This window comes from Nomia melanderi, chromosome 2 (assembly GCF_051020985.1).
Source record: "Nomia melanderi isolate GNS246 chromosome 2, iyNomMela1, whole genome shotgun sequence".
NCBI lineage: Eukaryota > Metazoa > Arthropoda > Insecta > Hymenoptera > Halictidae > Nomia > Nomia melanderi.
The window spans coordinates 23,711,503-23,737,537 of record NC_135000.1 but is presented as its reverse complement, the minus strand read 5'-3'; the positions used below and the strand labels follow the sequence as shown (position 1 = coordinate 23,737,537).

Here is a 26,035-nt window from a genome sequence, read left to right as displayed (position 1 = left end):
AATTTTATCGAAATATTTCGTATATAGATGCATTATGGAAAGCTTAATATTATGTATAATTGTGTGAAATCAAATCAAGTGGAGACACAGAGAATACGTATGAAACGAAGTCGCTGATTCCAGGCCTCGAATTTTTGATCAAAGAATGACGCTGGAAAACGTGAGTATCATCGGCAGAGGAAATAAGAGAGGCGACGAAAAAGGACAAAATGACATGTTTGCAGGGAAAGAAAGGGGAAGAGGTGAGAAGGGACAGAAGCGAAGGAAAAGAGAAAAAGAACAGAGAAAGAGAGAGAAAGAGAAAGAGAGAGAGTTCACTCCGGCAATCTATTCCAATTTAACACTCGACTCCATGGCATTAAATAATCGCCCTCGCCTTCGGAGGAACTGGTCTCCATTCAATAATGGACTTTTATCCAACGAGCTTGTACTTAGCGCGAAACGGGCCCGGCTGGGTTGGGATATTACCCCCGGTAAGTCGGTGTTGTGACAGTAAAGAGCTTGAAATAAATCTTAGTTACAATCATTTCTTTTGCGGCCCGCGGCCCACGACGAGCATAAATCAAATATCATCGTTCCGTGCGCTCTCTTTCGCGCCCGCTTTCACGATCCTCCCTTCCTCTCCTCCTATCCTCAATCTCTCTCACTCACCCTATCTCTCTCTCTCTACCTCTCTCCCTCTCTCTTCTCTCTCTTTTCCTTCCTTCTCCACCCTGCAGCTCGTCTCCGGCTCATTGCACTTGCATTTACATTCAAGAACATCCGAACGTTCTTTCTTCTTCGTTCACCGGGCCCAGGGACGTTGCTCGGGATCTCCTTTTCTCACGCGTCCCGCCGGCCTTGATCGATAAAAGCGTCGCGCGCGGGCGGATAGAGAGCGAGAACCCTCCCTATCGATCTAGAAATTTATTTTCTCGAGCCTCGCCTACATCGTATGTAGCACGCGGATCGCCGGGCTCGAAGTTCGCCGCGGCAGAACGCCGAGCGGCAAGGAATGCGGTTGCTATTCGGGAAACCATCCCCCTGTCGCGCCTCGGTGATTTATCGTTCGCTGGAAGTTCGGTGTCTCTGGACGTCAACTCGGTGGCTCGTTTCACTTTTCGTCTGACCGGGACTCGTGTTCGTACGGAGAAACACAACTAAGTATGAAAGGGGGATGCAGATTTATGCCTCGCGGAAAGATTCTTTGGAAGAAAAGACGCTGGAATGATATCGGATAAACCTCGGCTGAAGGCAATAGATAATAGTTACCTTGTTCTTGATACTTCGCGGATGTTACTGTAGGTGTTGCAACCTTAGAAACTTCGTTTCTAATGGATACCGAAGATTTTTGCTCGTCTTCTACGCGAAATGAACCGACGATCTCGCAAGAATTCTAACAGCAAATTTACCGAACTATCCGAAAATAACTATTGTAAATTTCTTCACGATGCAAAAAATCTACATCCACTTTTTCTATATTTAATGAGAAAATTTTCGAATTCAACTATTTGCTCTCTGCTTGTATTTTCAGCGATATTTAAATTCGACGTCGTCGAACGAATTAAGTTAGAAAAATGAAGACTGGGCGATGGTCGATAAAAGTACTTTGAATATCATCGTTTCTCTATTTAAAATCGATCTCTCTCGGCCGAGCGTTCTCCGCGAGTCGCTGGCAAGACAAATTGAGGCTGTGTTAACGCTTTGTTCACAAGCGCAACATAGTCCCGAGATGGAAATTCTCCCGCGAATCTCTTGGCGCTGACCGGGCCCTTTACATCCAACGTGCCGTAATGAATGTCCCGGTGCATGCAGCGTCGTGACCTTTCCGGACGGGCGCGAGCCGATAAACTGGATCCCTCGATCATCGGCGAGGATTTATTGCATCGTCGTGGAGGCGAGCAAAGGGCCGCGATCCTCGCGTGTGAGCGGTATTCTTTCCCCGACGCGACCCGACCCGCCTTCTATTTGCAGCCATGGTTTTCTCAGGGACAGAAAACTCGCACTATCCATCACGCGTTATCGACGAAAACGGTGAACGCTGACGATTCTAATTTACTAATACGCCCTCGAAAACGACAGCTTCCACAAAAGAATTCTCCTGCATTTGTAATGTTAACGCAACCACGATTCTCGCTTTCTAAAAATATTAAAGTCATTAAAAACTATTATCGAAAACTAGTTTTCAATCATTCTAAGTATTGTAAATTAGAAATATTGAAAAGCAGAATGGTAAATTAAAACGATTAAAAAGTAGTATTGTAAATTAGAATCAGTGACAACATGGCGACTCTAGCAAGCTGAAAAAGATTGAACTATGACGATGTCGATATTATTTACGAATTGACTAGTAGATGACAATTTTTCCAAACATTCGACGTTTTCCAAAGTTTAGCAAACGGTCGCCGAACCTGTTGCGCGAACACGTTTACTTTCCGATCTTATGTCTAAGATCGAAGTGTGTTCTTTCCGCCGATCCGGACCACTGTGCGCCTGGAATCGATTCCACGAACGATACCGACGTATCATCGTCGAATGAATATGCATCACTTTGGCGACAGGGTGGGGGTAGCCGTCTATGGCCGATTAAAATCGACGCGTAGCGGTCGCCGTTGTTTCGACCCCGACAGACCGAAACTTATATGCATACGACAAAATATCGGTTCATCGACGCTCGCGGCGCGAGTCGCGGTCCAGTTCCCCCCTTTTAGCGGTCGACGCACCGCCGCGTTGTCGTTGTCTCCTCCCTCTCAGGTTCTCTGTCTCTCCTCCTCTGTTCAATCTCCCGTTAGTTTTATTATCCGCGCGGCCCGTGTCTCCTTCGGCCCGGCGCAATTTATTCGTCGATGCCGAGTGAAAATTTAATAAGCAGCCCACGACCTTCCCATATCTCCGATCGCGACAAACATTCCCTTTCTTTGCGGGCTCTGCCTCCTCCTTTCTTCTCCGCCAGCCTTTTACTCTTTCGCGAGAGGCGACCACGGCGACTACGAAACAAGGAACGAACGAAAAGAGAAGAAACGGGGGGCGAGAGTGAATTTACGCGAGGACACCTTTCTTCCCTCCTTCTCCCTCTGCCGCGAATGTTTAATCGAAATTACGCGGGAATACTAAGCGAATGTAGACTGCGCGGGGGACGATAATTCAAAATTCAAAGAGCCGAAAATCACGCGCCGCGCGACCGACCGTTGCCCACGGTGCTTCCTCTTTGAAACGATCCAACCGTCCCCTACACCTGATTCTTCTCGCTTTTATTTCCCTTTCTTTTCCTTCTTTTTCCTCTCTTTCTCTTCTTATTTTCTCGCTTTTACGTTCTCCCATTCCACCCTCGGTCTCCCTTTTGCGGCGCACACGCGAACGTGTACCGCTGGATCAGCTGAGGCCGAGCCGGGGTTTTCTTTGAATATCAATGCGTTTCGGTGCAGCCGCGAGTTATGTCGCTACATTCGCCGCGGTGTTATATGTCCGGCCCGACTGACATTATGCTCCGCGCTCGTATAACGCACAATCGCGCGCGTATAGTCCCGTTCCACGGTCCACGCTCCTGCGCCGGGGGATTCTCGCGATCGCCGCGCGAGATTGTGGGAACTGGACGAGGTTCGTCTTCCTTCTGGGAGGACTTTTGATCCCAGGAATTATTAGGGGAGAATGGAATTAATTAACACTTTGTAGGCGTCGAAGAACACCACTCGTAGCAAAGTGAAAGTTGTAAATGGAAGACTATCATCTAAATTCATTAGTAGTTATCTGTGATTCCAGTTCTCAGTCGAATCTCTCAAGTAAGAAATATTACTCTTCACCCCCGAAAGAGCTCCAACAATTCGCGTTCGAGCTCAACACGCCCACAGAAAGGAACGAATTAACCTTCCCTTACCCGCGTCAGTGCACCGCTAACTCCAAACATATTGACAGAATCGATTACCAAACGGGGCGGCCCAATGTACACACCGAATCCGTCAAACATCCATTCACGAGACGCGGGAGCGCCCAGAAAAACCAGCCCCCGGAAACACGATCTATAATAAGCACAAAAGCGACGAACCTCGACGTACCTGGCAGCCTAATAAAAAAGAAACCGTGTCACCCTCGTCCCGGAACACCCCGTGGGCGCCGGAATAAATTATGCGAGGAGCGGGAGGGGTGGTTTCGCGGGCCGCCCCTCGAGTGGCTCGACGCCCGGTGTTCGAAACGCGTCCATTAAAAGTCAATATCGAGACGCGTGATTCCCGCTGCCGGCTGGCCGTTACGACAATTAACGAAATAATAAACGACGCGAGTCGGGCGGAGTCGAAGGGGTCCGGGCGGCGAGGAAAGTGTAACGACGTAGCAATTTGCCCGTTACATCACGTCCGTGTGCGCGTGTCTGTGCGCGCGTCGTAATGGAGAGTACGTAATATCATAAGCCACAATCGACGTTAGAGGTTATACGGATAATACGTACGTATCCAGGGGATCGCGATTTGCCGTACACGGCCGCCCGTGCGGCATACATATTCGCGGTACAGGCGGTAAACCCTGCGGGTCCCGGCTTTTACGTGTCCGGCATTTCTAAGAGCCGCTCGAACCGGTTACATTTCGAATTTCCAGTACTCCGGATGCATACGTACGCGCGTGCATTATATATACACGCGTTATTGCATCATTGTATCGACCCGTATAAATCGACCTTCGCCCAAGAAACAACGGACATTTCGAATTCGCCGCGGTCGCGATCGGGATTTAACGCGTTGCCGATACTCGCTGGAGAACGCCGATCGCCGCTTTTTCGATTCCGACCGATTCTTCTTCTGGTATCCGTTACGTCGATCATTTTCTTGGCAAGGGGATGGAAAGTTGTGAATTTCTCTTGGGGCTGACAGGCGAACTAAGTTGTTAATAATTTGTTGCGTGAGATAGGTGTACCGTTTCTAAAAAATTCTAGTAGATGCATTTCTCGAATTTGAATTAGTGTAACGTGCAGTTTTCACTTGGAATCCTGGCAACTTGGTTTATTTACCCACCGCGGATGATACCTCGCATCAAAATTTCAGCTAAATCGTTACACGTCGCTCCGATATATCTCGCGAGATGCTTCAAAACTATTCGCCGCTGTAGTCAACAAAGTCGAACAGAGGAGTCGGCAAGGAAAAGATTAGGACGTGCTTAGCTTCGGGGAGTACTCGAATTTCATTAAGCCACTGCGTGTCATCAGCTGTCAACCCCGGAAGGATGAATCGCTTTCGAGTTCATTGAACGTGCCGATTACTAATTCGCGAAGTTTCGCGCATTTTCCGGGCAATTAATCTTCGGAAGTGGGCCGGATGCCGGGGGTGGTCGGGGGCGCTTAATTAGAATTTACAGCGGGACGCGGGAAGTCGCGTTTTAAACAGTTCGTCACGGGATTTATGTGGAAACTTGAGCCGGTCTGGTCTTAATATCGAGTATCGGCGGGGAGCGCGGATCCAAGGACAGCCATTTCAAACCGTGGACCAATTTTCCCTGCGAGCTTAGTCGAGATTAAATTAGACCATTCGTTTCGCCGATTGGCTCTTGTCCGCTCCTCCGTCCATCCCTCTTAACGCCAAAACTTCTCAACCGGTAATTCCATGGTCCCCACGGGTTCGGATCTAAACGCGATCCGACAAATCGCGGGCCATTTCTCGTCCGCGTTTATCCGAAACGATACGAAATCAATACTCGGCTGTGAGAGCGCGGCCTCATAATCCCCGGCAATTACTTTCGCGCTGGATAACGTCGCCATCGCGGCGAATTCGTCGAACTCTGCTCCATTTGTCAACGAATTTCGCGAAACTCACGAGTTCAAGGCGCATTCTCTCGCAAGGCGAGACTTCTCTCTTCGCTTCCGTCTTTCGTTATGCGACTCAAACAACAATACTAATGAAACGACAGGAAGACAAGAGAAATCTTTCGCTGGGTATTTTATATACAATTTTGATTAGTTAACTGTGACCATATCGACGAATAGCAGTATTGAAAATGAAATGGAAACAGATGGAAGCTGATCGATTAGACTCGCAGTCCTATTGCTATCATTTTTGTTTGAGACGCATTATACGTAGCACGCGTGTTTCGGCTTCTTCCGCGATCCAGCAATTCTCGGGCGGGAAAAGCGAGCAAGACAGGGGCGTGAAAAAGTCTTATGCAAATTTGTAAAGCGGTATTATGAGCTTACGACGCAACATTATGTACGAATCCGGCGATGGAAAGCGCAGGTACCTACTCGGAGCGTGCGAGAAAGCGGCGCGGAAACCGGGGCTGGCGGCGTCGGGTATAGACGAAAAATAAATTTAAAGCTTGTAAACACGTCGCAGCTGTTGCTGTAAACTACTGTTCGCGCGGAATTTAGTCAGCTCTGTTGCCGGGTTGCTTGTTTGCCCTGCCTTTCTGTGTTATTTAACTTGCGTCTCTATCTGCCGCGCGAATAAAATTTATAATTTGCGTCGGGGGACATTTTTGTCGTGCCCCCCGTCGTAGTTCCGCGTTGTTTAAATGCTTTCGCCCGCTTTATTCTACCGCCGCGGCTGCGATAATAAGAAATTCAAATTCGGTTGCAATGCAATTTCGCGTCGAAAGCGTTCCCGAAAGGACGAAATAGGTTACCGTCGGCGCTGGGAAACAAAATTCCGGCTGAAAACCGACGGGAAAAAAACCTCTTCCAATTTTCTTTCGAATGTCCTTTCAGCTGGCAAAAAATCATTGCAGAAGAATTCCGCGCGGATTTCGCCGGGATTCTTTGGCGACGACGCTATTGTCCCGGCGAATTGAAAACTCGAATTCACTCGAAAGAGAAGCGATTCCCGTGTCCGTTCAGCGAGTCTCGGCTGACGAATGACGTTTTCGGGACGTATCAGCGACGCGTCTCACGGTTTAAATGGATCCTCGAAACTATCCGTAGCCGTACGTGTCCACGCCACAGGCCGGAGCCGGCGCAACGCGCCGCGGCGCGGCATGAATGGCAGACTAGGAAATTAGATCTTCTCCAACCGCTGTCTAGAAATTACGAAATGTCGCGCGAGACACGGGACGCCACGGAAGACCGTCTGATCCGGCTCCGCTGGGCGTTCCGCAGAATGAATTATTCGACTTTTCGCCCCCGCCCGCCGGAGACGTTTATGCAAATGCACGCCGCTGGATGACGAACGAAACGTCATTATTCGCGAGCTCGTGAACCGCTCGTTACATCGAGAGATGTGACCGCCTTGATGCATGTAAATTGTGGAACGCTGCGCGCTCAACCGCCGCCGCGGAACTGAAATTTAAAATATTATGAAAAGTTGCGCCACGCGCGACCGCTCGTTTGTCGAAAGTTACACACGCGTCCCGGACGTTTTCCGGAAGATTCGCCCTTTGCCTCGCGACGCGCGGGACCGCTCTAAACTTTCGCCTTTTTCCCTTTTCCGCGCGTTGTTGCTCTGCAACTTTCAAACACGCCGGAAGATTCCGGAGAATCTCATCGTAATGAAATTACTTCGTACCCGGAACCTACAATATTTCATTTAAACAGACTACCGTCATTTTTACTAATGCATTTCCATACCAATACCGTAACACTTCAGACGCTATTCGTTGATCCACGCACAAGAACCGTAGTTAACACCAGAGAACTGTCGCCCCGGAACTACAAAACAAGAATCAATATACTCAACCAGTGGAGTTACTGAAAGAAGCCCGGATGACTAATGATTGCACCCTTTTTCTCAGTTCTGACACTCCATCAAACACAAGAGCGCGGAAAGAAAAGGGAACGAGTCCTTGACCGCGGAACAGACGTCAAAGCGTCGCGTTGGCCGGGTAAAAAGCGTCGGGACGATTTGTTAGTGTCGCGTTAGCCCCCCGGACGTCGGTGGAGCGTTTCCTCGGCGCGCCGGAGTGAGGCGGGGGTGGCGCGCAAAAGAAATTCGAAATACAGGCGAGAACACCCCCGCGGAAGAAGCCGGGCTCGGAGGGGATGCGTTTTATTCCGGACTCGCCGGAGAGGAGTGTAGCTTTCCACGGGCAAAAACGTGGAGCCAGACACAAATTAAACGGCTGTTAAGGTTCGAGGTTATCCATCGTCGTGCCAGTGAATCTAAGGGAGGTCGTGGCCCCGGGGATAGGAGGGAGAAAAAAAATAGGAGAGGAGGAAGAGGAAGGAGAAAGGGAGAAGAAGAAGAAGAAGAAGAAGAAGAAGAAGAAGACAGTGGAAAAAGGCCTGACGCGCAGTCTATTAGTGGACAGGGGCATGTGGCAAGATTGTCTTGGCCGGGTCGGTATCGTTTAGAACGCGCCCACTCTTCGGCTTTCCCCATTTCTCTTGCCCCGGGACGTTTTCACCCGAACGTTTCACTTCGTAGCCAGGGATAATTTTCTTTCTTGCCCTGCCGCCGCGCCGCGCGCCGCCGCCGCGGAGCTCGGGCGAAGATAAAGAAACACTTACCCGGACGGCGCCGTTGATTTATCATTCCGTTGAGCCTGTCACGGGAAACATTGCCCGATAAAAGAGAAGTTTTCAACTTTGTTTGCTTGCCGGTGGTCTCGCGGACGTACCTACGGTGAACCGATGCGATGAAAGGAAATCTCGTTCGCGACGCTGGCATTGTTCGACGCCAGTTTCTACCGGCAATCATGCATTTTACGGCGAACCGTTTCGCGAGGAAATTCAAGGACCGGTGAAAGGCTGATTCGAATTGTTTTATTAGGTGCTTACGCGACTAGACCACCTTGCGCGACACGTAGCGGTTGGAATTCTTTGTTGGCATCGTTTCAGCCGAAGTAATGCTATCGATACTTTTTCAGATTTTTTAACAATCCAACGGAAAGAGATACGACGCGCAGCGAGATTTCCCTTGAATTTAATTTTACGCGAAGCTGTCTCGAGCGAAATGGATTTTCTGTCAAAACGAATCTTTCGAGTATTTCGGCGACATTAGCATTTCCCCGTGAATAGTTTCTAGCATGTAAATGCTCGTTCCTAATCACCATTAAAGCATGATCAAGGGAATATCCATCGAGGCAAATGAATTCAGATATGAACGACGGGATGTAATCTATTTTTGATGCAACGAGGGTCCCCGGCGGAAAGTTAGCCCGAGGTGGGAGGCAGTTACTGGTGCTAATGTAGTTAAAAAGTGATTAAACCAACCCTTCCGTGCGCCAAATGTGCACCGCGGTATGAAATAGTCGCGGCGTTCGGCGTTCCGTGGACACGGTTATAAATGATCCTGTACGCAATCTAAAAACATTCTGCCGGTCAATAAACGTTCAACGTTTGACGGGGGGAACACGCGGCACCGGTAGCGGCGGCGCGTCGTAACCAAATATTGGGCCAAATTGGATATAAACAAATTGGTAGGGAATTCATAACCGCGGACAGTTACAATTACACGATATCACGAATCGACGCCTAGATTTCGCCCCTCCGCGCCTGTCTATCGTTACCGTCGAGCCGCCTCTTCATCGACGGAACCCCTCGCCGTGAAAATCGCGCAATTTCCCATGGCAATTTCGTCGCGACGACCCTAATTCGATCAACATCTTCCGCGAATGATCTCCGCGGCGTCCAATCACGAGCGAACGAGGAGAGGGACGGCCGGGGGATGGAACGCAGGCGAATAAGAACGCGAGCAAGAAAAATACATCTCCACCGGGTAACGAGAAGGAAATTTCTTCGGCGCCGGGGTCCGCAAAAAATTTCAGGTTCGCAAGTTTGTCGAAAGAATAGTCGGCCGGCGGGTTTATGTTTACGATGGTCATTTTGATTCAATTACTTGGTAGGATGAAGCCGTTCGGCGCGCGCGAATTTACGAACGTTCGCCGGAAGGCTGTAGTATAAAACAATTACAGAGAAATTTATTGCGCTGTAAACTCTTACGGTAGCATTCATTCCGCTACTTCCGCGGGGGCCGCGCGCTTTAATTATTTTCGAAATCGCGCGCCGCTGCGAGATTTTTCGGGCTCGAGGAATAAAAAAGCTACCTCTGCGAGCGAATAAAGCATGCCGAAAATCAAATTTATCCTTGGTATAAATCCCGCGCTGCTCCCTCCGGTTTTAACTGTAACGCTGGAGCCCGTAGAACGTTAACCCGGCCCGACGAAAATGAATAATATTCTACATCGAGGAGCCGCGCGCGACGAAGATCGAAAATCCCGTGCTCCGTGGAGCCCCGTGCAGCGGAGACGCGACATCGACGATTTTCTCGCGTTCGGAACACCTCCGGGTCACAATGGCTCGCGAGGGAAAAGGACAGCGACGCATTTGGATAATGGTGCTCTTTCACCGTGGACCCTCCGTCCGTAATTTTCGTTGGGAACACCCGCGTCGCGAGTCGAGACACGCCGAGGCGGAGAATCGGCAAACCGTGTCACACGCGTAACGACGTAAGAGGGACCAACGGGGTGTAACCCCTTCTATCGCGGCGAACAAACGAGCCGCACGCATAATTTTTGCCATGCTTTCAGACCGGCCCTCGCCCTCGCGCTCGCAATTTTCTAACATTTGGGTATCGCATAATGAAGACGAGTCTGTTCGCGGGACCGAACACAATGCCGGCAAGGAGCGAATATACAAAAGGGCGCGCCGCGCAACCGTGGCCAGGCGTACTCCGACTTCTTGCTAATGCTCCTGCCGACGTGCCGCGAGACAGTAGCGTAGAATCCCACGTTCCCATGTATGTTCTCCGTTTGCCGCATTCTACTCGAGTCCGCGTTCCCATATTCCCATCCCTTAGCCGACGTTAAGCCAATAATGTAATAACGAGACGGTGACGAAGTCGTCACGACCTCGTCGTCTAATTTCTCCCGGAGATATAAACGACGGATAAATGAAGTCGCGTGTTAACCTTGTGATCCCTGGCTAATTTTCCTTTTTGCCGTTTCGCGAGATTAATGGAAGAAATTTTTCTCACTTTGAGAATTCGATATATTCGATAAATCTTTCTCAGAATTCGGAGCAATGGTAATTTAGACTTTTCATGGAAATGCCGAGTGAATTTATGTTTCGATTTTAAAGCTATTTAACGAAACCTGTTCTAGCGGTATTGAATGGTATTTTATTTAACTGAAGTGTCTCGCGCGTAACATTCAGGCGACGAATCGATCGACGAGTGGTTACTGGAACCCCATTACTGTAACAGAAGATTAGAAGACAAAATAGCGCCTGGCAGGTGTACCCTAACAGCCAAACACATTATCGTCGCGTTTTCGGATTCGTCAAGAAGAACAGGGGTAGTTTCGCGTGCACGCAACAAGGGCTGCGTTCTTCCGTTTCCCCGGGACCAGGGTTTTACGACCTGTACGGAAAGGTGGGGACACCGGCGCGATCGTAACTGCTAATGCCAACTTGCTCTCCAGCCACCCCTTGTCGAGTTTTAAACGTGGCCATTAAACGAAACGTTCCAGCGCGGACGCGGTATCTGGCAGGGCGCGTGTTGTCAAAATTCTCGTGCCATGAATTATTAATACCGACCCGCAAATTATCCGCGGCTACGCGTAATTTTTCTCCGTGCGCTTATCGTCGCCCCTCGCCTCGTCCCCTGGCCAGTCCCGTCCCGTCCCGTCCCGTCCCGTGGTTTCGTTAACGATGGTTGTATTCTGTCGCTGGCAATGCCGGCCGAATTTTTTAATCTTCACAAACACACTGTGTCATGTTTTGCCTCCATTCCGACGGGCTTATTATTCCGGTTGTTCCGAGGAAATTTTTCGACGACAATAAAATGTACTACAAACGGTACGATTCTTTCCTAAAATTGACTCGGATCAACGCAAATAATTTCGTTAGAGTTAACGTTGCGGTTTCGAATATTTTTCTCTTCCAATTGTTCGTACAAAACAGTGAAAAACGAATATAGAATATCCGTGGCCGACCGCATTTTCTTCTTAGGCGCGTTTAATTTTCCTCTTGACATTTAGTAAATTATTTGGAATTGCCGGAATACACAGCACCATTCAAACGGCACATTTAATTTAATGTCCCCGTGGCGGGAGAGGTGTTCGCGAAATTACCGTGCCTTCCACTAAATCAGCGGCGTTGTACTCGAAAATTGAGTCACAGGGGGTGACGGCAACGACCACTTCAGGGACAAACCGGGATCCCTGCGTCTACGCCAATGCCGGTTAGTCTTCGACGCTTTCCATCGACAGGGACGGACTCTCTTCCTTCGAATTCATCTACCTTTCTCCCTTTCGGTGTGCGTGTGAGCGTGAGTCTGTACACGGCACGCTTACATGCACAGTTTTACAGATACGCGGACGTGTGGTGGTTCCAAGGGAAACCGAAGCACTACCCTTAATGACTCTGACGACAACCTACCGGCTCCGCACTTACTTCGCCTCCCTTTATTTATAGACGCGAAGGTGAGGCAGCCAGAAGAGGCCTGAGAGGTCTGTCGGAGGTTGTAGGGAGCCCAGGCTGCGCGAGAACGAGGAGAGGACTCCTCGGGGCGCGGTCACTTGTCCCGGAAAATGAAAAACGTTCGAGGATATCTGTCCACCGCACGCGACGCTATAGAACCGCCCATAAAGATCCGTGGATTATTCCTTGTCAGATGTAGTCATCGATAACCGCTGGAACCGGTCACGAGACTTTTCGACTCTCGCGGGAAATTAAGCCATAATTTACAGTTATTATCCTTTACAACTGTACCTTCTGACCTTGACGGTTTTACTAATATTTCAGAACAAGCCGCGACGAGCTTCACGGACTCCCCGATCCCGGACAGCGCAGAATAAAGCGATTTTTATTCGTTTCTTTAATGAGAATGTTTATGCACTTGTAGATACAAGGGGGAGATGTTATCTTCCTACACTTTTCACAAGCCCAAGAATCAAATACCGTGTATTTAAAGATAGTATCGAGTTCTTGAATGAAAGGTCATGCAGTACCAATGATAGTACTAATACGCGGAAAGCTTTAAGCATTAACTACAAAATGAACAAGCGCAAACAGGAATTAGTATCCCCAGGTGTTCCGCAATGAACAGAGATAATATTGATGTTCCGAGGACCCTTGAACTTAGGGGTGGAGGCGGATAGCGCAGCGCCGAAAACGAGAAGGGAGGGTGTTAAATAAACAAAGTCTCTCTAGTATTACTCTAGGCCAGCCGAATCTCGAATAACGGCACGACGGATCCACAACAAAGCGGTTCTCCGATTTCCCGATGGTTCGTCCGGCGAAGCAGGTTCCCCAATTAATATAACACGCGTTCCCGCTGCGGGGTGTATCCCGTTTCCTTTTTTACGACGGGAAATTGCTTTTTATTGCTGCTCGGTGGCGCGAGACGAGGGGCGAACAGCCATCCTTCGATTCCCTGGCGTCGTCGAAAGCCGACCCCACGGAATACATCTAATCGCGCTACATTCTTGTAGTACAAGCGATAAGTGATAACGGTCACGTAATTTCTACTGGATTTCTCCGGTTACGTCGCGATATCGGCTACGACGAAAGCCGGCCGCGACGGGGTGGACGGAAGAGAGGCCGCCGCGTCTCTCGTCCACGGCACCGGCGGTGGCCGGTTAGCGGGTTTCGTGCGATGCACGGGGACTTTATCTTTTCATCGATTCCTTGTTAAATGTCAAGTCGTTTCGCTTTTACGAGTCGCGCTTGCTAATGAACACCACGTAACCGGCCGTGGCCGACGCGGCCAGTCGATACGGCGTTCGACGCCGCGGACGCGCACGCCACGTCATATTTTCCCCCGGACGGACCGAGGGACGCGATGATGGATAGACACCGCGATTTTTCCGTGAGCCGTTTGAGAAAACGACCGGGGACCAGCGTTTCCTACGCATCCCCACGCCCCTCCCGCAGCCTCGCGTTGCATACGTTCCGAGCTTCGGGAGAAGGCTGTAAAGACTGGTTGATCGGGGGGCGGGCATTCCGATGGTGTAACGAATTCCGAAGTACCTGCGGCTCGACGATACAAGCGCGTGCTTGGCGAGACTGAAGGATTCAGTAAAAAGCGAAATGTACTGTAGGAGTCGAATTTCTTTTATGAAGTTCGCCAACTTGACGAATTTTTCTTGGCCGAGTATGTTTCATCGAAACTAGAATTCAGCGGGATTAAAGTGAGACGAAACACAACAGTAGTACAAAAAGCGGGAATGCAATTGGGTCGAGAAAGACCTGAAAAACGCGACAGGGCAAAAAAGCCGTATTTGCATAAAGATCCGCAGTCCAGTGATTAGCGCCGCGTGCAGCGAAGTAAAAAATATCGACAGGTGGACTTACGATCTACTAATGAAGAGTAAGGAACACTTTGTACCGAAAAGATGTTTCATTTATTCCGCCGCGCGTTATATCTGAACGTTTAATCAGAATTCTGGCTCTCGCAATTCTGAAGAACGTTTCAACGCAGCCGAGGCGACGGCAAGTTCGCCCGACCCCGCGACACCCTAATTGAAGAAACTTCCGGGAACTCATTAGCCATCGATGTCACCTATTTTCCCGGGTTCGGGCGCAATTAAAAAAGCCGAGGCCGAGAGTAGCTTTCCGTGGACGAGGGAACCGTAGCCGCGTCTTTTTCTGTTTTTCGTGGTACCCGCAACGCGGTCCTTGGCAAGAAGTATCCGGCATTAGCTCTCGTTAGTCTTGATCGCGGCCACTTACGTAAATCACCCCGGGAATTCCACATTTGCTCCGTGTCGGCTTCGTTTCCCCGCCCCACCCACGGGTCGACGTCTCGGCCGCTCGTTTCCGCTCGCAAGAAGGTAAATGCGCGCGAGATTACAGCGCTCGCGAAATTTATTCTATTAATTAAGTTTACTCCCGGTGTCTTGTTCCGCTGATGGACCGACCGAGACGGTCACTTCCGGCCTGCGTAGCCCGGAACGCTGTTGAAACACGCGACAAAGGCCACTTCGACCAATTTCGCGTTACCGCACGCGGGCGCCCGGTTATAAACGCCACACCGTCCGATGTTTAACCGTAGAATTTTTGTGGAGATTGCTGGAATTTAGATGGATTTTCTCCCGCTCCCTGTTCCGCTGTTGCGTTCTTTGGTGGATTTTGAGCTTTGCCCGGGCATCGTTTCTTAAATGGAAGAGCTAAAATATTCCATTTGCCGGGAGCCGAGCGGATCGCAATGTTTGGTGCACCAACAAACGACGAAACAGTCGCGTATAAATACTAGACTACTTGCACGGTTAGTTCAGTGCCGGGATCGGAATGTAGTCTTTATTTAGGCGACAGAGGGATCTTCGCGTAAACCGTGTTAAATTTTTGTTAGTCGCGCGCGAGACGCGATTTAATGAATATTTTCGCAAAGACAACGATACCGAACTAGACAACGATCCCCGACGAAAATTCTCGCTTACAAATGCTCCGAAATTTCCGTTCGTTACAAAGACACCGCGAAATTCTTGTAAGTTCGCGTGTCTTCCGAGGCACCGTCGTAAAATCACAACGTTTCACCCGTGAGAACAAAACTCGTTGACTGACGCAACGAACGCCACGCCGGCCCTCTTATTAAACAGGATCGTTACCGAGCGAGGATCGACGACACGCGTGTTTTCCATCGCGCGATAATCGAGCGCTAATTGGCTGGCGCGGGGCGAAAGAGGCACCGAGGAATTCGGCGCCGCGTGAAATTTCTGAAAATTTATGGCGCGGTGCTCCCGCGAATTTCGAGAACCAGGCGAGAAACATCTTAACGAGGGGTCGGGCTATCGGCGGGCGGATGTGCGTTCTACTTCCGGCGGGATGGGGTGAACCGGTGTAGCCGGGCAGCCGCGAAATTACTGCGCGGCCCGCGACACCGTGTTTTCGCCGGTCGACGGACAAAACTTTGCCTAGGACGCCGGCACACCTGCAATAACGACGGCATTCCCTTTAGTCATTGCGAGATGCACCGAGCAGCCGGTATACTTCAATAATTGGGTTTCAGCGTAGAATGTCCCTGCTGGAAAGGATCGAAGCGGCCATCTTGAAGAAAATATTCGCTGCTCGGAGTTGCTCGACAGTCTGACAGACACCGAGCCGGTGACCGGGGAAAGGGGAAACTCCATGAGTAAATTGCGAGGCGAGAAATATTCTGTTCCGATGATATAGTGAAAAATTATGGTGATTCAAGGTTTTAAGAATAATGGTGTTAATACTTACAAAAACCGTGAATTAAGTATATTTAAATATTCTGTAGAAGTTCATTCGTGGATGCAAAGATTCAAAGACATTAAGCATTCAAATATTCAAAAAGTACCGCGAAATAAAATTAGACGGACGAAGCTTTTATTTTATACCGAATATTGTTTCATTAATTCGTGCGGTCAAGAAAGTTAACAATCCGCGCGAGAGCACAGCCTATTCATCCGTGGATATAATATTGCAGCACGAATGTGAAAAGTTATTTTGATGTTAATTTAAAAAATTGCGCAGAATCGATATCCCGGTTAATTGGAGTAGTGTATATTTCATTGACACGGATTCGCGTTGCACACGATGCCATGATTGAATAAAGGGAAACGGGAGCCATTCGGAGACGGCACGAAACAGGAAATTAGAGTGGAAAATTTCATGAAACGAACGTTGATATTTACATGTTTCGCCCATCTAGAATCGTCCACGGGAAATTTGGGAAATTTGGCAAATTAGGGGCGGACGGGCCGCGCAGCTGCCGGAATTAAACGACGTATTAATATTTTTCGGGAATAAATATTAATTTCCCCCCGGTCCGCCTCTCCCTCTCCGTCCAGATCAGGCGTTTTAATTGCGAATAACGAAATCTTTCCGCTGATAATCCATAAAATTATAATCGATGGAGAAAATAGCACGTGCGGGGTTTCGCCGCGAAATTGGCCTGGGCAGGGTGCCCGAAAAACGCGTTTGTCATTATTCCAGGCCCGTTCCCGGGGCCCCGCATATTTTAAATAATGCGCGGTACGCGCGTCGCATAATGCCGGGCAAAATTGGCGGCTGGAATTTTCACGCGTGACCGTGTGTCGCGCTGGTCAATAAAACACAATTGCCCGTTGCGCATAACTCCGGGCGTACCATTAATACGTTACCAGAACACGCGGCCTCCCGTGTCACGGAAATGTCCGTTTGTTTAATCCCGTCGGGTTTTACGATTTCACGCGGAGATGCACCGTCGCACGGCGAAACAGAGAGAAAGAGGCGAGGTGTGTACACATGCATGCACGCGTGTACGTGTAAAGGTAGAGAAAAAGAGAAAGAGGAACAGAGGCAGAATAGGCGGGGTGAGGAAAAAACATATTAGCGAGAAGGTCTGCACGGTGAATCTTTTAACAAGAGGGAAACGAACGTGAAAGGATATCGTTCGGTGCAGCTCGATCATGAATTTACCGAGAAATTTATTCCCGCAAGTTTCGCCCGGCGCCGCCACGAAAAGCCTTTAAACTTCTCGGTTCTCTTCGTTACGGCGGCCATTTCTCACTTTCCGTTGCAACCGGCCGTTACAAATAGTCACGGAACGGTAAGCTACACGCGTCGATGTAATCGCGAAGACAACAATTAAAACGGGAACGCTCGTGGACCATTTATCGAGCGCGTTCCGGCCGCAGACTGATTTACGCTGCCGCGCAAACGTATTCGATCGTCGCAACGATGAACGATGATCCTTGATCTTTTACTGAAACAAACAGGAACCAATGTTGCGAATGTACCCTTAAAGTTTACAAACATCGACGTAAACGGAATTACACACATCCAGAATTTGAAGCATCGAATATTTAAAATCCCGATTATCATATGATCTGATTTTCGGTAGAAAATACTTGAAACATCTCAGAAGACCTTCATCCGCGGATAGACGGATTAAACTGAAGAACCAGTTTCCGAAGAGCAAACTCGTATTAATAGCGCCGCGGAGGCTCGCAATTAATACGTCATCGTCGAGCGTCGGGAAGAATGAATCCCCGACGAGACATCTGTCAACGGACGCGACCGGCCGCGGTCAGCTCTGCAATTATCGCCGGCCAATGGGATCGAAGCCTGTTAAGCGACAGACCGTGATAGTCGGAACGGCAAACACCTTGAGCGTACACGGGACGCGGCGGAGAATTATTGCGTCCGTGATAAACGGCGCGGCAGATTACGCGATTATGGAAGTAGGTCTGCGCCCTGGCGCGAGCCCGGACGGGTTGCAATCTTGGCCGGGGCAGTTTGCACGCGGACGTCGAAACGCGGCTGCCGCTACAACGCGCCGTGGCGTCTCTAGGCTAGGCTTGGCACTCGTTAAAAAGGAACCTTGAGGTCTAAGGGCATTGCTAGGCTGCCTCGAGCGCCGAGTGATTTACGATCGAGCTTCCCGGGGGCAGGAAATTCGTTAGGGGAATCTCTCAGGATTCGAGATGGGCTCCCGCACGCACCGTGCACAACGTTTCGAGATAATGTTAACGAGTCCGTTGGATAAACTGCGCCCTGCTCTATGGTTCCTCCTTAATAACCCCATGTCGTGACTTCCTTCTCCGAGTGTCGGAATCCGCGGCGGAGAAGCGGAACGTTCCGTCGATAAAGCGCTACGAATTCATCAGCCGGGCCCGCGCGCGGCTGCCTCCCGCAAAAACGCTCGGTAATTCGTGGCGGATGAACGATGCCTCCATTCCCCCCCTGCCGCCGCGCCCGTTCCGCATTCGGATTGAATAAATGGGATTAGGTAACGAGGATTTTGATCGTTCCGTCTGCACTCGCTGGTGGCGGAACGCGGGGAATGCAGCTCTCTGAAAATTGTTCGTGTTTCTCGCGTCGTTAAATACACCCGGTGATCCTCATTATTTTTGATTCTGATCGACTGTATGCTTAAACCGTGGCGCGAATGAGAGAGGGATGATTGGGTAATTCAGGGAGGATATGATAATGCTCGCTGACAATGTAAACGTACGTGTCGTTGGCGATTAGAAGTATCGACAGGAACTCGAGATGGTGTCATCTTCGGGTACGTGTAATTTCATTCCGCTGAAGGGTATCATTAGCGAGGATAATTATCGCAAGATTATTTTAATACTTCCGCGCACTCGACAGATTGATACGTAACTTCACGTGAAATGTAATTGCGGAGTTGCGCAATAGCGCGCAAGAACACCGCGAAGCCCATTACAATCGCAGACGATAAAAAGATGACGCGGCGCGAGGATATTGAACAGCGAATCCAAGGGAAAGCTAACAAAACGATGAAACGCAGCCGCCATAAAGAAGATAAATCGCGCGCGTTCCTTTGCGTTCGCACTTAATTCCAGTTTCCAGGATCCTTTAGATTCTTCCACGGCGTTGATCGACGCCTCAACGATTCCGAGCGCAATCTAAACACAGACTCCCGAGGGGCGATTGCATATCGACTCGGATTACGAAACGATCGGCCGATGATTTATCGCCGTGAAATATCCTATCCCGTCGGTGTACGTACGCGCGTACACAATAGTTTATTACGGAAAAAAAAATTAATGCGCGAAATGCATTATTCTTTTCGCACGACCACGCACGGACGCGCGCCGAAGCGTTCCGCCCGCGATGGAAAATCGACGCGAGACGAGCGCAACCGCGGAACCAAACGAAAATTATCGGACTCGTTAAAGATTACGCGATACCCTCTCGATCCCCGTTACGGTATGTTACTGTTCCGACGATTAACGCTCGCGCGGATGGAATCGGCTCCTCTCTTAGGAAAGCACGATTTTTGTTCGAAGCGCGCGGGATCTAGTGGGGTCGCTCTTCTAACCGGCGTTTATTTCTATTTCAACCTGTTCCGCCGATTCGTTGAAACTCGAATCGCCTCGCGGTGGCTGAATAAATCCGCCGAGCCCCACCGCGGAGCGTTTATTTCCAGCTTCTGCATCGTCCGGCCTTTGATTTCCGCGCGCTCACGCGCCCCCCTCCACGCCCGGGAACGACAGATCGGGCATTCACGGGGAGATCGTTAATCTTCGCAGCGCATTGCTTCGTTCCCCATTAGTTTCCTTCGAGCAACGGAATCTGGCCACGGGTTCGCGCTGCTCCCGGAACGCGGGGCCGGTGCCCACACGGGATCCTTTTTCCGCGCGTATAGAAAGACCGGGAGGGAACATCCCCCAGAGGGCTTGAATTATTTCAATTCTAGGGGAATCGGAGTTTTAAACGCGGAGAGACACGCCCGACGGAATACAAGGCGGCCGGGCCCGAACATCGCCCCGGGGTACCGCGTGTAAAAGTCGACGTTAAACAGCCCCTTTACGCCGTGCCCATTGCCAGCCCCCGCTCCCCATCCCCCAGGCCGTGCCCCACCACGCGAGCAACCAGTACGGTTTTCGTCTTCCTACACGTTATACGGCCGCGGGTGATTAATAACATCTTAGCGCGCGTTAAACGCTCATGCTTCTTCAGATTAGCCCGGGCAAAAATTGCCAAGTTCGAATGCTCGCGCATGCTCGCGGCCACCAAACGAAATAAATCACTTTGGGAAAGGCCCCGGCGCGTTCCTGCGAGGGCACCTCTTTCCTTCGCTCCCTCTTCTCCTCCTGCCGGTTCGCCTCCTCTTTCTCTGGCTCCTCTTCTTCTTCTTCTTCTTCTTCTTCTGGTCCCTCCTCTTCTTCTATCGTCTCGTGGCTGCCTTTTTTCCCGCGTGACCTGAGTTATGGCAAATAAAGGCACAAGAACGAACCGGGGGCCGCCGCGGCTTGAACATATTGTACGCGCCCGTAAATATTATTTTTTGCTATGTACGCGTGACGTCCTCAAGAAAATCCGGGACTTAAATGACCAGGCTCGCCGGACTGCCGCGCAAAAAATTATTTCCATGGGACCCCTGGTACGCGTCCCTTTGAGGGACGTCGTGTACGAAGAAAGGGGTGCGGGACTGATTGCGCGCGGATGAAAGGGGGCACACTTGTAATGAGAAAAATCGTCTGATCAAGAGTTTCGATGCGCGGATATTAAACGCGCCGTTTATGTTTCCCTCGGGATTCCACGCCGTTCCGGATTAATCGAATCGTTGGAAATGATTTGCCAGTGTTTCTGGCTTGTTAGGCAGCAATTTGTCGAGATCGTCGGATGTCTTTGATGTCGGAGTGCGTCCGTGAAGACATCTTGACTGTTTAATGAATTAAATAGAATTTCCGTGCGTCGGCGAATCCGATGAAAGAGCTATTCATTTGAAATCGGAGAATCAAAATCGAGATCATTGGACGTGATCGCGATGAACGTGGAATTCCTGAAACTGATTTCCAATCTTTTGTAATTTACGACGCGCGATTTCATAGATGATCGAATTTGAAAAATGAGCACGATGAAAGGAGATCGTAATTTTACTGGAATCCCGGTGAAATGTGTAAATTCGACGGATCCGACTCGACATAATTATCTGCTAATAACGTCGGACTTCGGCCGGTGTGCGTGCACACTTCGGTACGTACCGGGGAGTTTCGCGAAATCATACGAACCGTATAACAATATCGCGTTCGAATTGAAAATCATTACTTCGGTCCAGTTATCAGCAGTTTCGAGCCGAATTACGCTAAATCGTCGGCACGCATCGGATGATTTTAACGTCATTATCAAACGCGGAAATGCTTAGCGGCGCAGCGCAGAAATCGAATTGCGTGATTAATTATTAATCCCACCCCTTCCGCGTCCCGCCAACCCTTCCCGTGAAGTTAATGCGCGCTGCATCGAAATTACCTGCTGGAATGAGTCATTAAGTCCGATGAAGGCGAAAACATTTCGAAAATATCGAGGGATTATCGCAATGCTCTCTTTAACTTTCAACGATGAATACCGCACCATAAATTCAGGAATATTTATTTATTCCCACGATTTCGCTGCTCGACGGGCGATACTCGCGGCTAGAATCATATACGACAACCCGAGAAACGTTACACGGTGAAACGACCGCGGTATCTACTTCCTTACAAGAAGCATCGCGTATTGTATGCACTTCACTTGATGCAGTTATGCATTTTGTACGAAGAAACGGAGACTCTCAGCGACGTAGAAATGAAACTCGAAATTAGAATGGAAAGTTTAATGAAACAAGCACTACTTTAATGAATGCAGGAGATAAAGAAGGGGATCTTCTCACCGATGAGTCCGACGAGTCGACTGGACGATGAAGGACGGGTACATCGCTGATATCTATGATATTTCTATGATTTTCTATCATGATCTATGATATATCTATGATTTTTCCTTTTACAATGATTGCAAAGGTACAGACACTTCTTTAAGAAATGATTAAAGAACCTGATTTAACAGTACCTAAACTGGAATATAAACCAATTGAAATCTTAATAAATTTACGCTAGTAGCTTTTACAAAGAAATCTTACGAACACAGTTTTAGTGCTCGGTAGTTCAAGTGTTAAGTCAAGAACATAATAACTCAGCGGAAGCACTGAAATTTTCCGTCTAAATTCTGCCGACTTATCGAAAGTGCATTAATCCGTCAAGTACGCAACCCGAGTATATACGATTAAAACATCGTAAGTATCATTTGACTCACGGATGAGATAATAAATCACGCGAGATAATAAAAAACAATCGACACGCCGATCTCGTTCCCGTGATTTACGCGCCTTTAACGCACTCTCGGGGGAAAGAATGTTGGAATACACACGGAAGTGTGCGCGATGGTAGCGGCAGCACGCGAATGTCTCGGTCATTACCGGCGCAGTCAGTTACTATAATACGGTCTCGCGCTTATAAACGCAAGCTGTGACATCGGAATGGAGTGTACGGGAGGCATTCTTACCCTGGGATCTTTCGCCCGTTCGTCCGCTTCTGCTCCAGACTTCCCGTGCTGCCGGCAAGGTTACGTCGCGCCGTCTGGAAGCAATCCAAAAGTGAGTATTACAATTTATGAACGAGTTCAGCGCGGAGAATCTCCCATGGGAATCGTCGGGGCCGTCTACGCAACGCGCACCGCTCGGAATTGTCTGAGCCGCGCCTATTCGCAACAATGTTCGTTGTCTTCGAGCTGGAAATGTATTATTAAGTTGCCACGAATTACGTACCGTTCGTCGTGTAACCTAAATCTTCCAGCGAAATATTTAATCGGATCCCGTTGAAAGCGACAGTAAGCAGATTTTTAACCGAACGGCCGCGTATTTCCTCCGTGCGGGGAAACTAATGCAGATTCCCGTCGGTCCAGGCGTCTTATCCAATGAAATTGAAATTAGCATTAAAGGAGTTGGTATAGGGGCGAGCGCGTTGAACGGAGATTTATGTGACATGCTGATTACCGAAGAAAAGAAGCTGCTTTCCCGTTCGGTCACAATTGTTTCGTTTGTTGTTACGCAAGTGGAATAAATCTTCTAGCGCCAGACGTTGTTCGCCTGGTAATTGACAGGTTGTATATTACAGTAACTTTCTAGTCATCGAGCTTTGTTAACTGGGTGAAACCTAATCAGAAATTTGAAATCGTATTCATAAGACCGAGCGCCGTGACATTATCCGTCCCGCTTGTTGTGCAGCGGAGTCTTGGCTCGCGTTTTTCTATGCGAATGGAATCTCCGCGCGGCAGGTGTGTCCGTCTTGTTACAAAGCCGTACAATCGCCATTAGAGAGTTATTGAAACGATCCGGCCGCGAGGGGACCGAGCCCGATCGATAGATCGGAAAATCATTTGAATCGCGGTCAGCCGCGCGCCGATCTCGCCGACCGAGTCTTCTCGTCTCTATTGAATCGCGCGCTGTCGGCGTCCGTCGCCCGTAGGGCTCTCGCGATTCGCCCCGTTCATTATGCGATGTTGCATTCTACTGGCCGGATAAAATTCTCCTGATCCCTGACAGCCATTAGTCCCGCGCTCGTCAAACGCGAAGCGATAATTAAATGCCGGATCGGCCGCGCCAGCCTCTCGCACGATTTGCAAGCGATACTTACCGGCCCGCTCGTAACTGACGCACGCCAGACAATTGAACGCACCGCCGCGCGCCGCGATGCGTGCCGTGCGGGGGCGGGCATTGTAATTCGGCCGCGGGAAATTTCAAAAGGCGGAAGTCAGGCGGGAATTGTATTTTAGAACGTTACGGGCGGATTTCGCAACCACTTTTCCTTCGCTAGGCGCGCCTCTTGCCTCGTTCCTATTAAATATCGTAATTATATGGATGTTTCGTCTGTATCTCGTCAGTATGATTGACATTCAAGATGCCAGAAGGTTTTTAGCTTAATTTTATCTATGCTCTACTTGCACGTGAAACATAAAGTTCGTTTGTTAACCGGTGTTTGAATTATTTAGAAGGAAAGGAAAGTGTAAATAAAATTTCACTCGTGTGTCGGTTAATTCATGAAGCGTTTTGAGGTAAATTAATCGATTTATGGTACGATACGTTCCTTGAAGATGTTCAAGATCGTTCATCACCTTGATTCATCTATGAACTAGCCATGATTTCAAGCCCCCCCGAAAACACCGACGAAAAACGCGAGAATGGAAGCGGAGGACCAATCCAGAAATCCGCATCGCGAGGTCTTAGCGGTTGAATAATGTAACGGGCATCGGGCTGAATGATTTAAAAGTAAAAGTCCTGGGCGACGTCACCGCGGAGAAGGGTAAGGACGACGACGTTGCCCGAAAGGGAGCGCGAGAAACCAGAAGTTTTATGTTATTCCATACCGGGGAACAGGTCCTTTGGGGTGCGAGTAAGAGATTAACATGGAAAGTTCCAGTGTTGCTGAAGTTTGCGACCGGGTACAGGGACCGGGGCCAAATGAACCGGCGTCATTCTTTTCCCCGAATGAAAATGGAACAATCCCCTCATTCCCCTCATCGCGGAATCAGGATTAAAGTTATTCCCTGTCTGAATTCGAAATTATATCGTTTCATCCGAGGGGCAAACAAGCGGCTGTTCGAGTCATCTTCCTATTGCGATCGGAAGAAGATCGAATTCGAAGTGTCCTTCGTACTTTCCCGATCCCAGACGCAGCAGCCAGATATTCATGTGCAACGCGAACACTCGCAGCGTGTAATAAGAATATCGATTACAAAATGATGACATTTCATTCTTCCATTCTCGAGAGCCGTTCCATACTTCGTATTAAGAAATACTCGCGATGCGAGACAAGAATATCGATTACAAAATGCAGACACGCTCGCCATTCGAGATCTCGTGTGCGGAATCAGAAGGACAACGAGCAACTTTCCTCCATTCAGCCATTAAATTTATATCCAAAGCGGGTGTCACGTATCTCGCGTATCCTCAACAGATATATCACTGACCGCTCCAACATTCTGCCGCGTCGTCTATCGCGCAACAGCTTGCGAGCAGAATAAAAATCGGCATTGTCAACGAGGGGTCGAGTGCCGATAAAAAGCCGAAGTCCCGCGGTCGGGTCTCGCTAACGAACTATTCGCGCCAGAGAAATTACCCGTTTATACTGTACCGCTGTCAGTTCTGGGTCAGCGTGGCGATATTAGAGTTTCCCGGCCGACATTAATAACCCATAAATAGCGGGCCGTGCGCGCGGGGACCCACCGCGGCAAAACTTCACCGACGTGACGCGACGGTCTCGCGCGCGCGCGCGAGCGCGAACGCCGCGCATGCACACGTGTGCACGTGTTACACCGAAGAATTCATTTCACCGGCTCGGCTGCGGGATAAGGAATGGGGTCCCGACCTGCCCGACCGTTTCACGCCTAACACGGTGCGCGAGCCAGATACGGCGTTGTAATAATAAACATCGCAATTGCCATGCATTGCTTTCGCGGTAGTCACGAGACCACTCCCAAAGTCGTTTGTCGGTATCGGCTTGTTGTTCCACGGGCGTCGATCCATCGTGACACCGCTTCCGAGAGAAACTGCCCTATTGACTGCGAAATTAGACTACCGTCCTTCGGATAGGAGAGATATGGAGCTACGAGGGTGTTCGCGATCACCTGGCGCGACGAATTAACGAGTCAACTGCCGGAGACCTGTTAATGAGCTGCTCGATGGCTACGGCGTAGCGAGAAGCAGTTTAATTACTCTGTTTTAAGCTTCGCGCTGACGGGATATGGCCGAGGAATATTCGTATTTTTTACGAACGAGTCGATTGTATAAGGACCACGTGAAATTTCAAATTTTCCGTTCGTATACAGGAAATGTTCCATTCCTCCCTTTATTATCCGCCGGTGTTCGTTCGTATCGAACGTCCGTGTGCAATAAAGTTTAACGAAAATAATGTTTCC

General features: G+C 49.5%; 1 long non-coding RNA gene across 3 annotated transcripts in view; it reads right to left on the bottom strand.

The window, feature by feature from the left end:
• LOC116426920 (uncharacterized) overlaps positions 1-26,035 on the bottom strand; it is a 210,885-nt gene that overhangs the window by 108,758 nt on the left and 76,092 nt on the right. For all 3 annotated transcript variants that reach the window (XR_012997928.1, XR_004234995.1, XR_012997929.1), the window contains exon 4: positions 22,625-22,698. This is a non-coding gene — a long non-coding RNA (uncharacterized LOC116426920). The remainder of the gene's footprint in view (positions 1-22,624; positions 22,699-26,035) is intronic.